This window comes from Eubalaena glacialis, chromosome 2, assembly GCF_028564815.1.
Source record: "Eubalaena glacialis isolate mEubGla1 chromosome 2, mEubGla1.1.hap2.+ XY, whole genome shotgun sequence".
Classification (NCBI taxonomy): Eukaryota; Metazoa; Chordata; class Mammalia; order Artiodactyla; family Balaenidae; genus Eubalaena; species Eubalaena glacialis.
In genome coordinates this window covers 67,073,273-67,098,413 of record NC_083717.1, presented here as the reverse complement: position 1 = coordinate 67,098,413, position 25,141 = coordinate 67,073,273, and the positions used below count along the sequence as shown (strand labels likewise).

General features: G+C 36.2%; 1 protein-coding gene across 1 annotated transcript in view; it reads left to right on the top strand.

Moving 5' to 3' along the window:
• GLCE (glucuronic acid epimerase) overlaps positions 1-25,141 on the top strand; it is a 115,773-nt gene that overhangs the window by 13,898 nt on the left and 76,734 nt on the right. The window lies entirely within an intron of this gene.

Sequence of the window (25,141 nt, the reverse complement as noted above, 5' to 3'; positions counted from 1 at the left end):
TCATACAGTATGTAACCTTTGAGACTGGCTTTTTAAAAACTCTGCATAATTCCCTTGAAATCCATCCAAGTTGTTACATGTATCAATAGTTCCTTTTTATTGCTGAACAGTATCCCATGGTATAAATGTATGAGAGTTTGTTTAATCTTCACCCACTGATGGATAGTTGAGCAGTTTCATTTTTGGCTATTACAAATACAGCTGCTATCAACATTTGTATACAAGTTTTTGTGTGCACATGAGTTTTCATTTCTCTGGAATGAGTGTCTCGGAGTGTAAATTCCAGGGTAGTATGGTAAATAGATTTAGGAAATTGTTAAGTGTATTTTAAGAAACTATCAAACCATTTTCCAGAGTGGTGTACCAATTTATGTTCCTATCAGCATTGTATTAGAGGTCTAGTTTTTCTGTCTTCGTTATTAGCATTTGGTATTGTCACTGTTTTTTATTTTAGGTGTTCTAATAGGTATGTAGTGGTATCTCATTATGGTTTTAATTTTCATTTCCTGATGACTAGTGATGTTGAACTTATCATATTTGCCATCTGTATATCCATTTTGGTGAAATGTCTCTTCATGTTTTCTGCTCATTTTTACTTGAATCTTTGGTTTTTTACTCTTGAATTTTGAGAGTTATTTATATATTCTAGATATGAGTTCCTTGTCATATATGTGGTTTGCAAATATTTGTCTATTTTATCTAAGTTGTCAGATTTATTGGCATAAAGTTGTTTATCATGGTTTGTTATCCTTTTAGTATCTGTAGAATCTGTAATGATGTCTCTTCTTTCATTCCTGATATTGGTTATTTGCGTATTTCTCTTTTTCCTGATCTTTCTGGTTAGAGGCTTACTAATTTTATTACTCTTCTCAAGAACCAGCTGTCGAGTTCATTGATTTTCTCTATTATTTCTATTTTCTGTTTTGTTGATTTCAGCTCTGATCTTTATTATTTCCTTTCTTCTGTTTACTTTGGGTTTACTTTGCTATTATTTTTCTAGTTTCTAAAAGGTAGAAGCAAGCATTCATTGCTGTCAATTTCTCCTTAAATACCTTTTTAGCACAATCCCACAAATTCTGATGTGTTTTGCTTTTCTTTTCATTCAGTTAATAATTCCTTTTAGTTTACCCCCCCTTTTTTTAAACCCATGAATTATTTAGAAGGGTATTCTTTAATTTCCAGATATTTGAGGATTTGCCTATAATCTTCTTGCTGTTGATATCTAATTTGATTACATTGTGGTCAGAGAACATACTTTGTACGACTTGAATCATTTTTAATTTATTTAGCCTTGTTTTATTTCTTAGAATATGGTCTCTCTTCATAAGGTCTCTGTGTACTCTTGAGAAATATGTGTATTCTTCTGCTATTGGGTAGTAGTGTGTTTTAGAAATGTCAATCAGATAAAGTTCATTGATAGTGTTGTCAAATCTACTATATCCATGCTTTCATTTCTAGTTTTTGTCTTTTTGCCTATTTGTTACATAAGTTTTTGAGAGAGAAGTATTGGATAATTGTGGATTTGTCTATTTTCTTATGCAGTTCTATCAGTTTTTGCTTCATGTATTTTGAAGCTCTGTTATTAGGGGCATAAACATTTAGGATTATTATGTTTTTTTTTTTTAATTTATTTATTTATTTATTTTTGGATGTGTTGGGTCTTAGTTTCTGTGCAAGGGCTTTCTCCAGTTGCGGCGAGCGGGGGCCACTCTTCATCGCGGTGCGCGGGCCTCTCATTATCGCGGCCTCTCCCGTTGCGGAGCACAGGCTCCAGACGCGCAGGCTCAGTAGTTGTGGTTCACGGGCCTAGCCACTCCTCGGCATGTGGGATCTTCCCGGACCGGGGCACGAACCCGTGTCCCCTGCATTGGCAGGCGGATTCCTAACCACTGCGCCACCAGGGAAGCCCCCGGATTATTATGTTTTTATGATGAAATGACTCACCTATCATTATGAAATGACTGTCTTTATTCCTGGTTATAGTCTTTACTCTAAGAATTTGTCTTACATTTATATAGCCACTACAGCTTTTTTTTTTTTTTTTTTCTGGTATATCTTTTCCCATCCTTTTATTTTTAACCTACTTGTGTCTTTATATTTAAAGAGTTTCTTGTAGGCAGCTTCTAGTTGGGTCATGCTTTTAATCCAGTCTGATAACATCTATCTTTTAAATGGAGTGTATAGACCATTTACATTTAATATGATCATTGATGTGATTGTTTGAGTCTGTCATCTTGCTCTTTGTTTTTTATTTGTCCTATTTGTTCTTTGTTCCTTCATTCCTCTTTTTCCTGTCCTCTTTTGTATTAGTTGAGTATTTTCTATGATTCTGTTTGATCACCTCAGTTACCTTATTAGCTATAACTACTTATTTGGTTATTTTAGTGTTTGCTTAGGGTTTATAGTACATAAATGTTTATAGTATACATCTTTATCTGCTTTCAAAGAATATTATACCACTTCATATATAGTATTGAACCTTAGAAAAGTATACTTCCATTTCTCTTTTGTTAGTCTTTATGCTATTGTTATGATACATTTTACTTTTAAATATGTTATAAACCCTCAGTACATTGTTATTTAAGCAGTCAGTTATTTTTAAAGAGATTTAAATATTAATATATATTTATCTTTGAAATCACCATATCTAGTGTTCTTCATTCCTTTATGTAGATCCATATTTGTATCAAGATTTTTCTTCTGTCTGAAGGATTTCATTTAACATTTTTGGTAATGTGGCTCTGCTTGTGATGAATTCTTTTCGTTTTTGAATGTCTGAAAATGTCTTTATTTTGCCTTCATTTTTGTTTGTTTGTTTTTCTCTTTTTTTTAAATTAATTGTTATTGGTGTATGGTTGCTTTACTTTTGCCTTCATTTTTGAAAGATAATTTTTCTGGGTATAGAATTCTATGTTGATTTTTTTTTTCTTTCAGTACTTTAAAGATGTTGCTCCAGTGTCTTCTCACTTACATTGTTTCTGTGAATCTGGTGTTGTCCTTATTCTTATGCCTCTGTACGTAACATGTCCTTTTTCCTCTAGCTACTTTTAAGATTTTCTCTTTATTAGTAGTTTTGGGCAATTTGATTATGATGTATGTTGATGCAGTTTTGTTGATTTGTGTGTGTGTGTGGTTGGGTTTTGTTGAGCTTGTTTATAAGGCCCTTCTTGGCCTTTATGCTATTGTTATTATGAATTTTACTTTTATATATGCTATAAAACCCCAGCTAGCTTTCTAATTTTCATTAAGTTTGAGAAGTTTTGCCATTATTTCTGCAAATTTAAAATATATTTTCCTCCTCCCTTTTGGGGACTCCAGTTACCATATATTTGGCCACTGGAAGTTCAGTGGTTTACCTATGTTCTTTTTTTTTTTTAATTCCTTTTTTCTCTTTCTTTCTTTCAGATAGTTTCTGTTCCTGTGCCTTCAAGTTCACTAATCTTTTCCTCTGTATTGTCTGTTCTGTGCTAATCTCATCTAGTGTATTATTATCTTAATCACTGTACTTTTCATTTCTAAAATTTCTATTTAAAAAATATCTTCCATGTCTCTGCTAAACTTTTTGTACACATGGAATGTGGTTATAACGACGATTTTAGTGTCCTTCTATCTTAATTCTAATATCTGTGGCAGTTCTGGGTCTTTCAAAAAATCATTGTGGTAAAATACACATAACATAAAATTTACAATTTTAATAATTTTAAATGTACAAATCAGTGAAAGTTAATACACTAACAGTGTTGTGCAGCCATCACCATTATCTAGTCCCAGTCATTTTATAACTTCAAAAAGAAGTTTTGTACCCTTTAAACAATCATTCCCCATTCCCCCTATCCCCTCAGCCCCTGTCAACCATTAATCTACTTTCTGTCTCCATGGATTTGCCAATTCTGGATATTTCATATAATAGAATAATGCAACATGTGTCCTTTTATGTCTTCTTTCGCTTATCACATAGTTTTCGAGGTTTATCCATTTTATACCACGTATCACCATGTCATTCCTTTATATGGCTGAACAATACTTCCATGTACGGATATAACACATTTTGTTTATCTGTTTGTTCATTGATGGATATTTGAGTTATTTCCACCTTTTGGGTATGGTGAATACTGCTGTTACAAACTTTTTTTGTAAATTTTTTTGTTTAAACACCTATTTTCAATTTTTGGATGTATTTAGTTAGGAATGAAACTGCTGTGTAATATGAAATTATGATTACCTTATAGAGGAATTACTACACTGTTTTCCATAGCAACTATAACATTTTATCTTCTCACCAGTAATGTATGAAGATTTCACTTTCTCTACATCCTAGCTGTTATTTTTGTTTTTGAAATTATAGCCATCCTAGTGGGTATAAAGTGCTGGCTTACTGGTGGGCGGAGGCAGGGTCCTGAAGACTCTGGAGCTGTTGCGCACCCACTGGCAGGTGAAGCCAGGTCCTGGGGTTAGTGCTGGAGTCTGGCTGCAGAGCCCAGGGATCCCAGAGTTCATTTCAGATTGTTGGGGCAGGGGTCCTGACACAGTTGAGTTTGGGGTCTGGGGTGTCCCGAAGCTTGAGTTGGCCTGCAAGTGGACAGGGCCCAACTGGTTCCAGGGTAGAGTCTGGCCTGCTGTGAGTGGACTGGGTCCACAGGCTGTGGGATCTTAGTTTTCTTGCATCTGTTGTCTGCCCCCTGGTGGGTGAGGTGGGTCTAGAGGTTGGTGCAGGCTTCCTGGAGGGAAGGGACAGTGTCTGCCCACTGATGGGTGGAGCTGGGTCTTGGTCCTCTGGTGGGCAGGGCTATGTCTAGGGGCATTTCTAGAGGTGGCTGTGAGCTCAGGAAGTCTTTAGGCAGCCTGTCTGCTGATGGGTGGGGCTGGGTCCCTGCCCAGTTACTTGTTTGGCCTGAAGCATCCCAGCACTGGCACCTATAGGCTGTTGGGTGGGGCAAGGTCTTAGCAATAATGAGCCAAGATGGCAGCGTTCATGTGGTAGAATGTTCCGAAATATGACTGCCACCAGTGTCTATGTCCCCAGGGTGAGCCACAGCCATCTCCCACTTCTCCAGGAGATTCACCAAGACCCGGAGGTAGGTCTGGCTCAGGCTCCTATTAAATAACTGCTTTTGCCCTGGGTCCTGGTGCATATGAGATTTTGTATAGGCCCTTTAAAAGTGAAGTCTCTTATTTCCCCTAGTCCTGTGGGGCTCCTGAAATTAAAGCCCTGCTGGCCTTCAAAGCCAAATATTCTGGGGGCTCGTCTTCCCAGTGCAGGACCCCTGGGCTGGGGAGCCTGTTGTGGGGCTCAGAACTCTCCTGTGGGAGAACCTCTGCAATAGAATTATCCTCCAGTTTGTGTGTTGCCCACCTGCGGGGTATGGGAATTGATTATATTGTGAGTTCACCCCTCCTACCTACCTATCTCATTGTGGTTCCTTCTTTATGTCTTAAGTTGTAGAAGACCTTTTCTGGTAGGTTCCATTCTTTTTCATCAATGGTTGTTTTGCAGATAGTTGTGATTTTGGTGTGCTTGTGAGAGGAGGTGAGCTCAGGGTCTTTCTCCTCAGCCATCTTTGCCACTCTCCTGTTGGGAGGTCTTTGGTTACTGATTCAATCTCTTGTTATAGTTCTGTTCAGATTTTCTATTTCTTTTTGAGTAAATTTTGGTAGATCATGTCTTTCTAGGAATCCATCCATTTCATCTAGGTTGTCTAATTTGTTCACAATCAGTTGTTCACAGTATTCTCTTATAATCCTGTGTATTTCTTTAAGGTCAGTAGTAATGCCCCATAATAATTTCTAATTTTCATAGTTTGAGTCTTCTCTCTTATTTTCTTAGTTAGTCTAGCTAAAAGTTTGTCGATTTTGTTGATCTTTTCAAGAACCAACTTTTGGTTTTGTTGATTCGCTCTATTGTGTTTCTATCCTGGAAAATGTTCCCCATGGATTTGAGAAGAGTATTCCAGAATGCACTATTCTGCTGTTGTTGAGTGTTCTGTATGTGTCTGTTAGGTCTAGTTGGCTTATTGTGTTGTTCAACAAATCTTCTATTTTCTTATTGGTTATCTGCCTGGTTTTTCTTTTTGAAAGTGGGATATTTTTTAAAGTTTCCAGCTATTATTATAGAACATTTCTCTCATCTATTTTGTTAATTTTTGCTTCATATATTTTGGAGATATATTGTTAGGTTCATATATTTATGTTTGACATATTTTCATGTTGGATTTACCCTTTTATCAATGTATGATGTCCTTATTTGTCTCATAACTATTTTTGACTTAAAGTTTATTTTGTCAGATATGAGTATAGCTACCCCAGCTCTCTTCTAGTTACTGTTTGCATGGACTGTCTTTTTCCATCTTTTCACTATCAACCTATTTGTGTCTTTGGATCCAGAGTGAGTCCCTTGTAGACAGTATATAATTGGATCACTTTTTAAAATCTATTCTACCAATCTCTGCTTTTTGATTGAAGAATTAAAATTAAATAAAATAGTAATTTAAAATAACTATTCATAGGTAAGGTCTTCTTTTTAATAAAAAAAATCTTATATCTTTTTTGTTCTTCATTTCCTCCATTACTGCCCTCTTTTGTGTTTAGTTTATTTTTTCTAGTGTCCTATTTTGATTCCCTCTCGTTTTATTTTTTGTATATTTTTTAGTTCTTTTCCTTAACCCTGAAGATTAAGGCTATATTGATCTCAAACTTATAAGAAACTAGTTTGGATTCATAACAACATAGCTTCAGTATTATTCAAAAACTATTCCTATATAGCTCCAACCTCCCTCTTATTGTTATTGTCAAAAATTACTTATTTATACATTGTGTGTCCATTGACCTAGAGTTATAATTATTTTATACACTTGTCTTTTAAATTATATAGGGAAAAAAGGAGTTAAAAATCACAAATACAACAATGCTGGCTTTTTTATTTATCTATGTAGTTATTTTTACTAGAGTTCTTTTTTGTATGGCTTTGAGTTACTGTCTAGTGTCCTTTCATTTCAGCCTGAAGGACTCTGTTTAACATTTCTCATAAGGCAGGTCTACTGGTGATGCTTTTATTTACCTGAGTATGTGTTAGTTTCTTCTTCTTTTTTTTTTTTTTTTTGGCTGCACCACGTGGTTTGTGGGATTTAAGTTCCCTGACCAGGGATCAAACCTGGGCCCCAGCAGTGAAAGTGCTGAGTTGTAACCACTGGACTGCCAGGGAATTCCCAGTTTCTTCATTTTTTGAAGGAGAGCTTTGCTGAATATAAAATTTTTCATTGATAAAGTTTTTTGAAAAGCACTTTATATCATCCCACCATGGGTTCTGATGAGAAATTAACTGTTATCTTATTGAGGATCCCTTGTATGCGACATGTTGCGTCTCTCTTACTGCTTTCAAGATTGTCTTTTTGTCTTTAACTTTGGACAGATTATATTGGGTTGGCAGTATGAGGATCTCTTTGAGTTTATCCTGCTTGGAGTTCTTTAAGCTTCTTGAATATGTAGATTTACAGCTTTTATAAAATTTGGGAAGTTTTTGGCTAGTATTTTTTCCTGTATTCTTACTGACCCTTTGCCTTTTTTTTCCCCCCCCAGAACTCCCTTTGTGTATACATTGGTGTGTAAGATGATATCCCACTGGTTCTGTTCATTTTTCTTCAAAGTTATTGTACTTTACAGCTCCAAAATTTTTATTTGGTTCTTTTTTATAATTTATATCTCCTTATTAGTGTTCTCTAGTTGATGAGGTCTCATTCCCTTGGTTTCCTTTAGTTCCTTGTCTGTGATTTCCTTTCATTCTTTGAGCATATTTGAGACAGTTGATTTAAAGTCAGTTAGTCTTAAGGCAATGTACAGATTCAAAGCAATCCCTATCAGAATACCAATGGCATTTTTCACAGAACTAGAACAAAAAATTTTAAAATTTGTATGGAAGCACAAAACACCTTGAATAACTAAAACAATCTGGAGCAAGAAGAACAGAGCTGGAGGAATCATGCTCCCTGACTTCAGGCTATACTCCAAAGCTACAGTAAGTGTGGTACTGGCATAAAATCAGACACATAGATCAGTGTAACAGGATAGAGAGCCCAGAAATAAACCCACACACTTATGGTTAATTAATCCACAACAAAGGAGGCAAGAATATACAATGGAGAAAAGACAGTCTCTTCAGTAAGTGGTGTTGGGAAAACTGGACAGCTACATGTAAAAGAATGAAATTAAAACATTCTCTAACACTACATACAAAAATGGACTCAAAATGGATTAAAGACCTAAATGTAAGACTAGATACTATAAAACTCCCTGAGGAAAACATAGGTAGAACACTCTTTGATGTAAATTACAGCAATATTTTTTTGGATCTGTCTCCTAAAGTAAATGAAATAACAGGAAAAATAAACAAATGGGACCTAATTAAACTTAGAAGCTTTTGCACAGAAAAGGAAACCATTGACAAAACGAAAAGACAACCTACTGAATGGGAAAAAAATATTTACAAATTATATGACTGATAAGGGATTAATATCCAACATATATAAGCAGCTCAGTACAACTCAACACAAAAAAACAAACAACCCGATTTAAAAATGGGCAGAAGAAGAGGAAATGTAGATGGGTGACAGGCATTTGAAGACTCTCAACATTGCTAATCATCAGGGAAATGCAAATCAAAACCACAGTGATATATCACCACACACCTGTCAGAATGGCTGTCAACAAATGTTGGCAAGGATGTGGAGAAAAGGGAACCCTCATACACTGTTGGTGGGAATGTCAATTGGTGCAGCCACTGTGGGAAAACAGTATGGAGGATGCTCGAAAAACTAAAAATAGAACTACCATATGACTCAGCAATTCCACTCCTGGGTTTATATCTGAAAAAAACAGCAACAGTAATTCAAAAAGATACATGCACCCCATTGTTCATAGCAGCATTATTTACAATTGCCAAGATATGGCAACAACCTAAGTGTCTATCAACTGATGAATGGATAAAGAAGACGTGGTGTATATGTACAGTGGAATACTACTCAGCCATAAGAAAGAAAGAAGTTTTGCCATTTGCAGCAACATGGATGGACTGGGAGGGCGTTATGCGAAGTGAAATTAAGTCAGACAGAGAAAGATAAATACTGTATGATACCACTTATATGTGGAATCTAAAAAATACAACAAACTAGTGAATATAACAAAAAAGAAGCAGACTCACAGATATAGAGAACAAACTAATGGTTACCAGGGGAAGAGGGAGAGGCAATATAAGGGTGGAGGAGTGGGAGGTACAAACTGTTGGGTGTAATATAGGCTCAAGGATATATTGCACAAGATGGGGAATATAGCCAATATTTTGTAATAACTGTAAATGGAAAGTAACCTTTAAAAAATTAAAAATTAAAAAAAAGTCAGTTAGTCTAATATGTCTGTCTAATGTTAGCCTTCCTTAAGGACAGTTTCTATTTTTTCCTTTCCTGTGAGTAGACCATACTTTCTTGTTACTTTGCATGCCTCATAATTTTTTGTTGAAAACTGGACATTTTTAATATATGGACATTTTTAATAATGTGGTAATTTTAGAGAACAAAGTCTCCCACCATCCCAGTATTTATTGTTGCTGCTTGTTATGGGTTGTAGTTTTTTGTTTTTTAGTTATTTTTCTAAACTATTTTTGCAAAGAGTATTCTTTGTTGTGTATGGTCATCGACATCTCTGTTCCATTAGCTTAGTGGTCAGCTAGTGATTTGACAGATTTCTCTAAACACCTGGAGCCAAAAAGAAAACAAAAACAATATCCAAACAAACAAAAACTTTTCTTCTGGACTTTGTAGACTGACTTTGAGTTGGGGGTGCTCCTTCAGTGCTTAGTGAGGCTGTTTACAGTTCCTCACTTTTTGCTTACATGGAGCCTAAAAATGAGCAAGAGGTGAAAGCTTAGGATCTTTTTAGCTATATTCTGACATGCATCTAGCCCTGGACATGTGTGTGGCCTTCTAGATTCCCCAGTTCATAGGAGAGCTTTTCACAGCTCTGTCTCCTTCCCTACCATCTTCCTAGGCTTCTTGCTCTGTTGGCTGCTTAACCCCTCTGTTGCCCCAGGTAACCACGGATACGCCTTTAAATGTTTTCAACAGATGCTGTATGGGAGGCCACCTCAGCTCTGAGAGAGTTCCAAGGGTGTGCAAAACACAGACAAGCCCCTGAGCCATTCCTTCAGGAAGCCACCAGACACGTTAAAACCCACAACTATACTTTTTGAGAACAAGGTTTTATTGCCCCATCTGGCACCAGCAAGTCACACCAGTAATGTGGGCTGCTATCCACAAGTCTACCTCTGAGCTGGAGAATGGGGGATGGTAGGCTGCTAAACCAAAATGCCACAATGCTTTTGAACTTTTGAATGTCTTATTGAACTATGTAAACTTTTTTCTTCATAAGCACTCCTGTGGTTGTTGTACATTTTTGATTAATTTCCAGAGTTTAAAAAAGTTGATTCTAACAGTTTTTGCCAGTTTACTTGTTGCCTTAGAGGAGGGATGGATCCTTGAGCTGTCTACTCGTCCATTTTCAGTAATACCACTCCTTCTGGGTCAGTTTTGATTATTCTTCTAATGACAGATCATCTTTTTCTATCTTATTTTATGTCTGCTAGTCTTTGGATGGCAGAAAGTGTGAATTTTTCTTTTTTGATGCTGGATAGTTTCATGTTAACATATTTTTGTTAGGTTACTTTCTGTCAAGTAACTTGAAAACAGTTTGAGGCTTTCAGTTCTTGCCTTTGTGATTTGTTAGATGGGCCTGGAGCAGTGCTCAAACAAGAGGCAGTATTCTCCACTGCTGAGTCAAGACTTTCATGAGTAGTCTACCCAATCCATGACTTACGAGTTTTTCCAGTCTGGCTGGTGGGTACAGACACTGTTCCTGACCCCATGTGTGTGCTGGGACTGTTTTGTCTAATCCTTTCAGATGGTTCTTTCCTCATCTTCCAGTAGTTTCCTCACATGCAAGCACTGCTTAGTACTCTGCTGAATGCTTGAGAAGAATCCTTTGCAGATACCTGATGTTCTCTCTGTACTCGCTGTGTACTTCTCTAGTACTCTGTTCTGTTAACTCTAGTTGCCTTGGCCTTTTAGACTTTCAGCTCCATCTTAACTCAAAGAGTGTGCTGTGCTCTGCCTCAGTTCTCCCTCCCTGCACCATGGGTTGGAAACTCTCAAGGCAGGAAGGGAAGATGGGGCTAATAATAGGGCTCATCCTTAATTGTTTCTCACTTCAGGGATCACTGCCCTACATAGCCTGATAGCCAATGTCTTGAAACTATTTAATGTATTTTTTTTTCTATTTTCAGACTAGAGAGTAAATTTGGTCCCTGTTACTCTATTTTGGTTAGAAATGGTAGATTTTAGTTGTTATTTTTTTAACTGTGTCAATACATTTTGACAAGGCAATGAGCCTGAGCCCATGTGAACTGAAAATGTGTTTGTACATATATGTTGTTTACTTGTTTGCTGGTAATGAATTCTATTTCAGGGGCTATACATGGACCTGGATTAAATAAAACAGTAGTTCAGAGTTGCAGTCTTGCTAAATAATGACACATTTACAAAAAGGCCTACTATATATAAAAAAAAGTTGTTCTGAAATTTGCTCAAAATGAGTTACTCTGCTATGTTTATAATATGTTAATTGTATCCCTTGGGTGTAACACATTTGAGTATGTTTTTAAAATTAGAGCTAAAATAGAGAAGTGAAATTCAAAGTAGATCTTTGCAAAACACCTGAAGTACTTCCATAGAATAGTTTAGAAACCACTGATAATCTAGTTTGAACTTTTTATTTTGCACGTGGAGAAAACAATACCTAGGGAGACTGTTGAGTTGCACAAAGTCATACAACTGTAACAACCCAGTTTTCCCAAATACTTTGTTACTGTTTTTCTGATAAACTATAAGAAAGTTCAGTAACAGTTTTCAGTAATGAATGTCCTGATCAAAGGAGTGGGTATGCTAAATTATTCTATCTTAAAAATCCAACATGTTTCAACAGTGATTAAGATCTAACAGTTTATCTTTTCTTTTTGAAAAACCTCAGTGAAAATTCCTTTTATTAAAGAAACAGATTATTTTTTGCCTATGAATTTTGGAGATCGAAAAGACTGAACTTTACAACCTATGTAATGATGTATCTACAGTAAATGTGAATGAAGTAAAAGTGCTCCTTTTGAGGAACTTGTTAAAGGACTGATTTTGAGACCAGTGTGTTTTACTTTATTGAGGAGCCCTAAATTTCTTAATTGAATAAATCTATGCAGCTAAAGTAAATTGCTTTGATTCATGAGAGAATGCTACTATATCACTGCTCTATTTTTAAAATCTGTCTTTAGATCTTTGAGTAACATTGGTCTTGCAGAAGCTTTGAATCTTTTTCCTGCTGTTGGTTCTTCTGCTCCTACCTTTCATAAATACACCTCTGTGATAAAAGGGTAACTTCAAAACATTTTATACCTGTATTAGTTCTTACTTTATAGTACTGATTAATAAGTCTGTTACATTGAATAGTTGCTAGATGCATTGATACACTCATGCCACGGAATTTTTTTAGGTGTATTAGGAAGCATGAAATTCTCTTAAGAATGTTGTAATAGAGTATGTATGTATATGCTTCTCTTATGAATGGGAATGTTATCATTTATTAGTGATAATAGGCAAAACATACCAAAAAAAGACTAGGAACAAAATTAAAACAAAAGAAAAGAATTTTGTCATTTAAGGGGAAGGAAAAGATTTTTTTTTCAAAATTAGTTTTTAGAATGTAGACGCATTTGTGTGAATACTAACTATATAACATTTAAATAACCACACAACATCTGCATGCAATTGAATTAAAGTATTTACATTTTGCCTACTATAACCTCACTTGTTTTTTGCAGTGTTAATCTTATTATCAGTTTACTAGGATATATTTGTAGGACACAAAAATCAGCTGGGGACTTCCCTGGTGGTGCAGTGGTTAAGAATCCGCCTGCCAATGCAGGGGACACGGGTTCGAGCCCTGGTCTGGGAAGATCCCACGTGCCGCGGAGCAACTAGGCCCTTGAGCCACAACTACTGAGCCTGCACTCTAGAGCCCACGAGCCACAACTACTGAGCCCACGTGCCACAACTACTGAAGCCCGCGCGCCTATAGCCCGCGCTCCGCAACAAGAGAAGCCACCGCAATGAGAAGCCTGCACACCGCAACAAAGAGCAGCCCCCGCTCACTGCAACTAGAGAAAGCCCACGTGCAGCAATGAAGACCCGATGCAGCCAAAACTAAATAAATAAAATAAATAATTTAAAAAAAAATCAGCTGTATTTCCTGCCTCCAAAACCAACCACTGTTTACTCTTGGGTTTGTTTTCTTCTATTATTTTTCCTGTGCACTGTCTTTTATCTGTGCGTTTAAACAAACAAAAGTATTATTATGCATGTATAATTTTTTATCCTGCTTTTTACCAGTATTCATGAACATTTTTCCATGTGATAAAACATTTTTGAAAACAAGTTTTTTTTGATGTTTGTCCAATATTCCATTGTCTAAATTTATAGTAAATAAGCCATTTCCCTGCTGTTGAACGAGCAATCTCACCAGTGACCAAGGACTGAAAATAAAATACAGCTGTGCTTCCATGGGGGACATTCAACTAAAGTGAACGATTGTAACTTCTTTCTTTTCTCCTGGTTCCATATGCTCTCTGTCTTTGCGTCTTTCTGCATGCCTGCTTCATTCTTCTTTTTTTCTGCAGTGTAGGTCCCTCTGTATACTCATAGTATCTGTTACCTCATAACTTTGGGTTGTACATGGTTTGATTTGCCATGGCATTAACTCCAACTCTGAATATATTTCCTCTTACTTCCAAGATCACTGTATTTAACTTAGTCATTTTCTTTGTGTCATTTTCCAAATTATAGGGAGAGAGACTGTAGCTCATTGGTTTAGGTGAACCAGGTGACTTGGCACATAGGGCTGTACCATCCAGGGGTTGAGCAGGGTGGGTTCTCTAATATGGGAGTGTAAGCTAAGGGGCAATTATTGGTATATTGACTATAGTCTTTTAAGAAAGGCTGACTATATGCTCCTTGAGGGTAGATTCAGTACCTTGCACTTAGTAAGATCTCTGTAAAAAGATTTAAGGGGGCATTTTTGCTTTGTATCTGGTGGTATAGGGATTTTGCATAGTACTTTATTAATATGGGACTTTAGGTGTATAAGAAGTTACTCTTTAAAGTTGATTATTAAGTTTGTTTCATATAGCTATCTGTGAAAGTTGTGACAGGTATATTAGTTACTACTGTTATAGCCATATAGTTCTGCTTGCTATTGTGACCTTTGGTGTCTGTGTCAATTGACAAGTAAAGTGAACAATGGGAAATGGCTTATTTACTATAAATTTAGACAATGGAATAAGCAGAACCACCAGGCGATATATTTAAGTACATAGTATATTAACATGTGTGTGTATAGTATATGTAGTAGATATACCAGATTGTGTGCGTGTGTGTGTGTAGTGTAGTGTATAGTGTATGTATTGTATATGCTTATTTTATGACTTTTTTGTGTCAGAGATATATGTACTAGGTATCATTTTATGTTGTGGACACCTATGGTACTTTATATTCCTCTTACTGCATGCTATAGACTGAATGTTTGTGTCTCCCCAAAATTCATATGTTGAAACCTAATCCCCAGGGTGAGGATATTTGGAGGTGGGGCATTTCGGAGGTGATTGGGTCATGAGGGAAGAACCCTCATGAATGGCATTAGTGTCCTTATAGAAGAGACCCCTGAGAGATCCCTCACCCCTGTCTGTCATGTGATTGCAAAAGACCATCAGTGAACCAGGAATCAGACCCTCACCAGACATAGAATCTGCTGGTGCCTTAATCTTGGTCTTCCCACCCTCCTGAACTGTGAGAAATAAATATTTGCTGTTTAAGCCACCCAGTCTGTGGTAGTTTGTTATAGCAACCCGGACAGACCAAGACACTGAATTTAACATATGATTTGTATTTTAAGATGTATGAAACCACTAACTGTTATCCCTCCATTTAAGCTTCATCATGGCAGGGACTATGATATATTCATTAAAAAAAATCCTCCCATTTCTTTAGGTACATTTAGGAATTTGTCGGATGAATATTCAAAGATTATTTTGTTGGGTCGTTGGTATCCTTTGTATTTAAATCAAAACAAAACAAATTTAAAAACCTTTATTTTCCCTTTTAGGAAACCTAAGGCTTATAATCTGTTTTGTAAAGTTTTTTTAAAAGGTAAAATGCAAACTTATGTGAACTTCATTTTGCTTTTATGTCTGTTGTTAAATTGCCTTGAATGCATTTTACTAAACATTTACTGTTCTCAGTCCAAACCACCTTCCTGGGAGCAAATCTTTTCTTAAGGAAAAATGTCAGGCTAGGGTCAGATAATAATTGTCTTTCCTTTTCTAAACAGCATTAATATCTGTGATGCCATATGTTGTAGTCTGGAAAATGTGGTATTGATGTTGAACTATGATTTTAAATGATATAATTACATATTATAGAATTTACTATTTTAGAAACAAGGTAAATCAATGTGGCAGTTCTTAGGTAGAGTGCTATAGTTAGCCATCTGATTAGTCATGGGATTATGAAGAACTATAAAATTTAAATTGTAGTGAAATGTGTTCTGGAGTCATTCATTAAATTTTTTAAAAGTGCTGATTCAGTCAGTACTACATTAGAAAATAATAGAAAGTGTAACTTTAGAATGGTTTCCTTGAAAAGTTTGCTTGCAATCACTTTCTTCATAGACTTCTTTGAGAATATTTTAAAAGTTGCAACCCAGAAGGAAATTTTATGTATAATATCAGGGAGTTCACATATTCCCCAAATCCTTTACTTGGACCCCAAGTTAAACACTCATATTGTAGGTTTTAGGTCTATAACTTGTCCATGAATATAATCTGCTAAATCAGTCACGGTCTCTGGTTCTTGGGCCTCAGTATTGTCATAAGCAAAACAGAATAGTTTGCTTCCTAGCACTTGTTTCTGTTTGACTTTCTTACATATTCATTTCAACAAATATTTTGAAACTCTACTGAGAATAAATTACTGTGCTAAATGCTAAAGGTATTAAGATGGAGAAGATGGAGTCCTTGGATGTAAAGAGTATATAGGCTGATGGGGAGATAATAGAGATATACAAACAATCCTGAACAAAGAACAGAACTTGGCAAATAACAAAGGGCAGAACATATTTATTGCTTTGAGAGCTCAGGGTGATCAAAGATTAGAAAAGAGGGATCAGAAAAATCTTTATGGAAACAGCATTAGTATAGTTATTAGTTGAACTAGCTCTAGTTCTAATCCTGCATAAACCAGCTGCTAACTAACTAGATATGTTTAAAATAAGGAAGTTGGGAGAGAGATTTTCATTGGCCCCTTTCAATATAATCTTGATACTGTGGATAATTCGATATCATCCTTGAAGGAGGGAAATGATTTCATTCACTTAGCAAATGTTTGTATGACCACTTTATGCCAGGCACTCCTGTAGGCCCTGGAAATACATCAGTGAACGAAACAGATAAAATTCCCTACCCTCATAAAACTTACATTTTAGATGGGATGATAAAAAAAGATAAGTAAATATACAGCATGTCAGATGATAAATAATAAAGAGAAAAAATAAAGCAAGGAAGGTGGAGTAGAGCATGGGAGGAGTTGCACTTCAAAGTATGGCTAGGAAAATTCACTGCTGAAGGTGACATTTAAATGACAACATGAAGGCAGTCTGTGAATGAGGTATGCAGACCAATGCAAAGATTCTAGGTCCAGGGAAATAGCAAATGCCAAGTCCTTGAGGCTGGGGCATGCCTGAGGTATTTACATTCCAAGAAGTCTCTTTGGCGTGGAGTAAAGGAGTAAATGGAGGATGAAGTCAGAGGGTGGTGGTGGTGGGTGGATGGTGGTTAGATCAAGCAGGGTCTTATATGATATTTTAAGGACCTATGCTTTTAGTCTAAGTGGTATGTGATATAGAAGGACAGTGGGTGGATTTGAACAGAATAGTGATGTGGTTAGACTTTCCTTTTAAAGAATCATTCTGGCTCCTGTCTTGAGAATAGACTGAAGAAGGGCAAGGGCAGAAACCGTAAAGCCACTTAAGAGGCTTTTGCAATAATCTAGGTGAGAGATGGCAACTTAGACCAAAATGGTAACAGTGGAAATGGTAAGTAATTGGTATTTTGAAGGTAGAGTCAACAGGAGTTGTTGCGAGGGGGAGAAAGAGGGAGACAGAGTGAAGGAAGGAAGGAGGTTAAGGATGGTACAGAGTGCTTGGCTTGAGCACCTAAAAGAACAGAATTACCCATTTGCTGTGATGGGTAAAACTGGAGAAAAAGATTTGGGGGGAGAAAAGTTTGATTTTGGACAAGGTAAATGTGAGACATGCAGTAGGTGTCTAAGTGGAGAGACTGCTGAATATATGAGTCTAGAGTTCAAGGGAGATGTATGGGCTAAAGATTTAAGTTTGGGGATTATGTCTAGATGCTGTTTAAAGAAATCAGACCAGATGGCTTCACCAAAGGAGTAAGGATAAATAGGCAAAGGTCCCAGGACAGGTATTTGGGGCACTACAATGTTCAGCCGGTTGAGCTGGTGAAGATCATCCCAAATAGAGGCATAGAAGGTACTAACTTTGGAGAACAGCAAAAATTATAGTGCAGTTTTGGAATTTGAGTTTTACCCCTGTTTGGTGTCTTTGTAGCCTTATCCCTTTTCGTAGTACTTAGAATTTACAAGCATTCTCTGTATTTCAGCATCCAGAAAATTTCAGCCCCAAGACTGAAATCAGCAGGGCCTTGGTTTAATATTTCCTAGGACTCATCCTGAACCATTAACAACGATTTTCGTTGAAGCTTCCCAACCACCTCCTCAATTTAGTCATAGCTCTGGGCATGCAGTGCAGAATAATGACACCTCCCTGGTGAACCCTGCATCCCTTCAAGTTTTTCAGGACTATCCAAATCAGAGAAAAATTATAATTATAAAAAATAAGCATAGAGTTTCCACTTCTTTTCCAGTTCTATAATTTGTTTTATCTATTTTATATTACTACATCTAAATTACCTACTAATAACAGTGTTCTTAAAATCTTTTTAAAAATTCAAGAGCTCATCTTGGTTCTTAGGTATCTTTTGTAGTCCATCAGCTAGGTGTATTAATTTCAATGTCTGTTTCAGTTAGGCTTCTTTCAGCTCTAAGTATCAGAAAGCCCAGTTCAAACAGCTTCACACAATAAGGAAATTTATAGGTTAACGTTAACTGGAAGTCCAGAAGCACAGTTGGCTTCAGAATTAGTTGGTCAGTACCTTAATGAAGACACCAAGGATTCAGATTCTTTCCATTGTTCCACTCTGCACTCCTTAATGCTGGCTTTATACCAGGCAGGATTCTCTTTGTAGTTGTCTTATGGTTGCCAGGAAGGAACCATATGTTCTAAAAATAAGAAACAATCTGGCCTCCTCTTATCAGAAAGGACAAACTTAACCAGAAGCTGCCAGAAAACTTCTTTTCATATCTCATTGGCACAATTTCTCCTCATGTCTGAATCAGTTTCTGGCAGTGGGATAGGCCCATCGTTGAGCTGAAGTCAATTCTCCAGGTTGCTGCCACTTAGAGTCGAATGGCATTGGAATGGATATTGGAGCAGTCACAGTGTCTGCTTTGGTTGTGTCCTAGTGCTCTGAGATTTTTTAATCCATTCTTTTTCTGTTGTACTCCTATAATGAGTCCAAATATGCTAAGTCATCTTTATGGGTATAATTGCCCATGTTAGAGCTTTCTATCACATAAAGCAATATGGCAGTATTAAGCATTTCTGTCTGTAAAAAGAGAAAAAAAAGAGTAGTGAAAAGACTGAAGATAGTTGGCAAATTTGAATCTGTATCTCCTTGTAACCCATAATATTTAACCTCTTTTACTTCCAGGTAATTGACTTAGTTACCATTTACATAGAGACTTTAGTGATTTGATTTGTATCTTCAAAAGTTGCCTGGAGCATTGTGTTAAAGTAGAAAGTGAACTGGGTTATGATTAAGGTTCTATTTAATTCTAACTTCACAACTTTCCAGTTATGTGATTATGGACAAATCACTTCATCTCCCAGACCTTCAACTGCCTTCTCTATAAGCTGAGGTAATAGTACCTATCTTCTCACCAAGTTGTTCTTATGGGAGTTAAATAAAGTGATGTGATTTTCAGTTCAAGGAATTGAAAAGTATAGAGTAGCATACAATTTTAAATGTCTTAATTATTACATTAATGAAAAAGAGTTAAGGGGAGGAGAACTAAATACCACAGGAGATTCTGGTCCTAAAAAGTAAATAATTGATCTTAGATTCTGCGTATTCAAGACGTATCAGTAGATGATAAGGGATGTGTGTAGCTTTTTTCACATTAGGTGCTTAGTGAATAAAATAGGTTTATCATAGAACAGCTATTTGGATACTTGATTCTAGCTAGTGTATCCTACCAGCTACTTTTCAGGTAAGTATTCCCCAGAATTGTTTACTTCAAATTTTTGCTGTTGTTTTTTTTTGGTTAAAGATGTTTTTGAAGATATCAACTATGGAGTAAATTGTAAACTAAAGTGCTTTATGTGGCTTGGAGGGTATGATGGATACATTTATTTATTCCAGTTATCGACTGTTTTCTCATATGCACTTTGTTGTCTTCCTTTTTGGAACATTATTCTTTATAAGAACCCTGAGGCTTCACACAGAAATGTGGGTGGAGTTTTGTTGTTATTACTAAACTGAGAACTCTAAAAAGCAAAACTTTGTATTTAGAGTTGAATGAAGTTAAGATGATGATAAGGAATTTGACTTTTAAAATACTAATTATTTATCATGTCTTAGGTTAATGTACATACTGAACCTGAATGTGTTAATAAACTATAGAGTATTACATAGTTTCTCTTTGTATCTTATCACTATTGGTGAAACAGCATTTGTGCTTCTTCAGTTGATAGCATTCAACTTTTTGTTTTGAGGTAGTTGCTGTTATCATATTAAATTTGGGGCAGTACCCTTTTCTAAACGAGAAGACCAACCTTACAGTATGTCTTCTTTTACATGGGAGATAATGTGTATTGGCTTACACACATAAGAAGGGAACTAACAAATGTTGACCTTGTTACTATGCACAAGTACAACAAGTACATAACATTTATGTCTCCCAATTTTGTGGATGTTTTTTAGAATTGGTATTATTTTGTCCTTAAATTTATGGTAGAATTCACCAATGAAGCCAGTTGGGCCTAGATTTCCTTTATGGGAAGATTTAAAACTATAATTTCAAATTCTTTAATAGATAAAGCATTATTTACTTATATTTTTCTACCTAAGTGAGCTTTGGTAGTTTGTCTTCAAGGAATTTGTCTATTTCATCCGAGTTATTAAATTTATTGACATAAAGTTGTTCATGACAGTCCCTCTTTTTATGTCTGTGATTTCTCTCTCTCATTTCTGATACTGATATTTTGTCCTGCCCGCCCACACCCCACCCACCCCTCCCCAGCTGTAGGTTTATCAATTTTACTGATCTTAAAGAACCAGCTTTTGGTTTCATTGACTTTTTAAAAAAATTTTTAATTTAATTTAATTTTTTTTTTATACAGCAGGTTCTTATTAGTCATCCACTTTATACACATCAGTGTATACATGTCAATCCCAATCTCCCAATTCATCACACCATGACCCCAACCCCCCGCCGCTTTCCCCCCTTGATGTCCATATGTTTTTTCTCCGCTTCTGTGTCTCAATTTCTGCCCTGCAAACCGGTTCATCTGTACCATTTTCTAGGTTCCACATAGATGCGTTAATATACGATATTTGTTTTTCTCTTTCTGACTTACTTCACTCTGTATGACAGTCTCTAGATGCATCCACGTCTCTACAAATGACCCAGTTTTGTTCCTTTCTATGGCTGAATAATATTCCATTGTATATATGTACCACATCTTCTTTATCCATTCATCTGTCGATGGGCATTTGGGTTGCTTCCATAACCTGGCTATTGTAAATAGTGCTGCAGTGAACATTGGGGTGCATGTGTCTTTTTGAATTATGGTTTTCTCTGGGTATATGCCCAGTAGTGGGATTGCTGGGTCATATGGTAATTCTATTTTTAGTTTTTTAAGGAACCTCCATACTGTTCCCCATAGTGGCTGTATCAGTTTACATTCCCACCAACAGTGCAAGAGAGAGCACCCACCCTCTCCAGCATTTGTTGTTTGTAGATTTTCTGATGATGCCCATTCTAACTGGTGTGAGGTGATACCTCATTGTAGTTTTGATTTGCATTTCTCTAATAATCAGTGATGTTGAGCAGCTTTTCATGTGCTTCTTGGCCATCTATATGTCTTCTTTGGAGAAATGTCTATTTAGGTCTTCTGCCCATTTTTGGATTGGGTTGTTTGTTTTTTTCAAATTGAGCTGCATGAGCTGTTTATATATTTTGGAGGTAATCCTTTGTCCATTGATTCATTTGCAAATATTTTCTCCCATTCTGAGGGTTGTCTCTTCGTCTTGTTTATGGTTTCCTTTGCTGTGCAAAAGCTTTTAAGTTTCATTAGGTCCCATTTGTTTATTTTTGTTTTTATTCCCAGTACTCTAGGAGGTGGATCAAAAAAGATCTTGCTGTGATTTATGTCAAAGAGTGTTCTTCCTGTGTTTTCCTCTAAGAGTTTTATAGTGTCCAGTCTTACATTTAGGTCTCTAATCCATTTTGAGTTTATTTTTGTGTATGGTGTTAGGGGGTGTTCTAATTTCATTCTTTTACATGTATCTGTCCAGTTTTCCCAGCACCACTTATTGAAGAGACTGTCTTTTCTCCGTTGTATATCCTTGCCTCCTTTGTCATAGATTAGTTGACCATAGGTGCGTGGGTTTATCTCTGGGCTTTCTATCTTGTTCCATTGATCTATATTTCTGTTTTTGTGCCAGTACCATATTGTCTTGATTACTGTAGCTTTGTAGTATAGTCTGAAGTCAGGGAGTCTGATTCCTCCAGCGACGTTTTTTTCCCTCAAGACTGCTTTGGCTATTCGAGGTCTTTTGTGTCTCCATACAAATTTTAAGATTTTTTGTTCTAGTTCTGTAAAAAATGCCATTGGTAATTTGCTAGGGATTGCATTGAATCTGTAGATTGCTTTGGAGAGTATAGTCATTTTCACAATATTGATTCTTCCAATCCAAGAACATGGTATATCTCTCCATCTGTTGGTATCATCTTTAATTTCTTTCAGCATTGTCTTATAGTTTTCTGCATATAGGTCTTTTGTCTCCCTAGGTAGGTTTATTCCTAGGTATTTTATTCTTTTTGTTGCAGTGGTGAATGGGAGTGTTTCCTTAATTTCTCTTTCAGATTTTTCATCATTAGTGTATAGGAATGCAAGAGATTTCTGTGCATTGATTTTGTATCCTGCTACTTTACCAAATTCATTGATTAGCTCTAGTAGTTTTCTGGTGGCATCTTTAGGATTCTCTGTGTATAGTATCATGTCATCTGCAAACAGTGACAGTTTTACTTCTTCTTTTCCAATTTGTATTCCTTTTATTTCTTTTTCTTCTCTGATTGCCGTGGCTAGGACTTCCAAAACTATGTTGAATAATAGTGGTGAGAGTGGACATCCTTGTCTTGTTCCTGATCTTAGAGGAAATGCTTTCAGTTTTTCACCATTGAGAATGGTGTTTGCTGTGGGTTTGTCATATATGGCCTTTAATATGTTGAGGTAGGTTCCCTCTATGCCCACTATGTGGAGAGTTTTTATCATAAATGGGTGTTGAATTTTGTCAAAAGCTTTTTCTGCATCTATTGAGATGATCACATGGTTTTTATTCTTCAATTTGTTAATATGGTGTATCACATTGATTGATTTGCATATATTGAAGAATCCTTGCATCTCTGGGATAAATCCCACTTGATCATGGTGTATGATCCTTTTAATATGTTGTTGGATTCTGTTTGCTAGTATTTTGTTGAGGATTTTTGCATCTATAGTCATCAGTGATATTGGTCTGTAATTTTCTTTTTTTGTAGTGTCTTTGTCTGGTTTTGGTATCAGGGTGATGGTGGCCTCATAGAATGAGTTTGGGAGTGTTCCTTCCTCTGCAGTTTTTTGGAAGAGTTTGAGAAGGATGGGTGTTAGCTCTTCTCTAAATGTTTGGTAGAATTCACCTGTGAAGCCATCTGGTCCTGGACTTTTGTTTGTTGGAAGATTTTTAATCACAGTTTCAATTTCATTCCTTGTGATTGGTCTGTTCATATTTTCTGTTTCTTCCTGGTTCAGTCTTGGAAGGTTATACCTTTCTAAGAATTTGTCCATTTCTTCCAGGTTGTCCATTTTATTGGCATAGAGTTGCTTGTAGTAGTCTCCTAGGATGCTTTGTATTTCTGCAGTGTCCGTTGTAACTTCTTTTTCATTTCTAATCTTATTGATTTGAATTCTCTCCCTCTTTTTCTTGATGAGTCTGGCTAATGGTTTATCAGTTTTGTTTATCTTCTCAAAGAATCAGCTTTTAGTTTTATTGATCTTTGCTACTGTTTTCTTTGTTTCTATTTCATTTATTTCCGCTTTGATGTTTATGATTTCTTTCCTTCTGCTAACTTTGGGTTTTGTTTGTTCTTCTTTCTCTAGTTCTTTTAGGTGTAAGGTTAGATTGTTTATTTGAGATGTTTGTTGTTTCTTGAGGTAGGATTGTATAGCTATAAACTTCCCTCTTAGAACTGCTTTTGCTGCATCCCATAGGTTTTGGATCGTCGTGTTTTCATTGTCATTTGTCTCTAGGTATTTTTTGATTTCTTCAATGATCTCTTGGTTATTTAGTAATGTATTGTTTAGCCTCCATGTGTTTGTGTTTTTTACGTTTTTTTCCCTGTAATTGATTTCTAATCTCATCGCATTGTGGTCAGAAAAGATGCTTGATATGATTTCAATTTTCTTAAATTAATGAGGCTTGATTTGTGACCCAAGATGTGATCTATCCTGGAGAATGTTCCGTGTGCACTTGAGGAGAAAGTGTAATCTGCTGTTTTTGGATGGAATGTCCTATAAATATCAATTAAATCTATCTGGTCTATTGTGTCATTTAAAGCTTCTGTTTCCTTATTTATTTTCATTTTGGATGATCTGTCCATTGGTGTAAGTGAGGTGTTAAAGTCCCCTTCTATTATTGTGTTACTGTCGATTTCCTCCTTTATAGCTGTTAGCAGTTGCCTTATGTATTGAGGTGCTCCTATGTTTGGTGTATATATATTTATAATTGTTATATCTTCTTGGATTGATCCCTTGATCATTATGTACTGTCCTTCCTTGTCTCTTGTAATATTCTTCATTTTAAAGTTTATTTTCTCTGGTATGAGTATTGCTACTCCAGCTGTCTTTTGATTTCCATTTGCATGGAATATCTTGTTCCAACCCCTCACTTTCAGTCTCTATGTGTCCCTAGGTCTGAAGTGGGTCTCCTGTAGACAGCATATATATGGGTCTTGTTTTTGTATCCATTCCGCAAGCCTGTTTCTTTTGCTTGGAGCATTTAATCCATTCACGTTTAAGGTAATTATCGATATGTATGTTCCTATTACCATTTTCTTAATTTTGGGGGGTTTGTTTTTGTAGGTCCTTTTCTTCTCTTGTGTTTCCCACTTAGAGAAGTTCCTTTAGCATTTGTTGTAGAGCTGGTTTGGTGGTGCTGAATTCTCTTAGCTTTTGCTTGTCTGTAAAGCTTTTGATTTCTCCATTGAATCTGAACGACATCCTTGCCAGGTAGAGTAATCTTGGCTGTAGGTTTTTCCCTTTCATCACTTTAAGTATATCATGCCACTCCCTTCTGGCTTGTAGAGTTTCTGCTGAGAAATCAGCTGTTAACCTTCTGGGAGTTCCCTTGTATGTTATTTTTCATTTTTCCCTTGCTGCTTTCAATAATTTTTCTTTGTCTTTAATTTTTGCCAATTTGATTACTATGTGTCTTGGCATGTTTCTCCTTGTGTTTATTCTGTATGGGACTTGCTGTGCTTCTGGACTTGGGTGGCTATTTCCTTTCCCATGTTAGGGAAATTTTTGACTACAATCTCTTCAAATA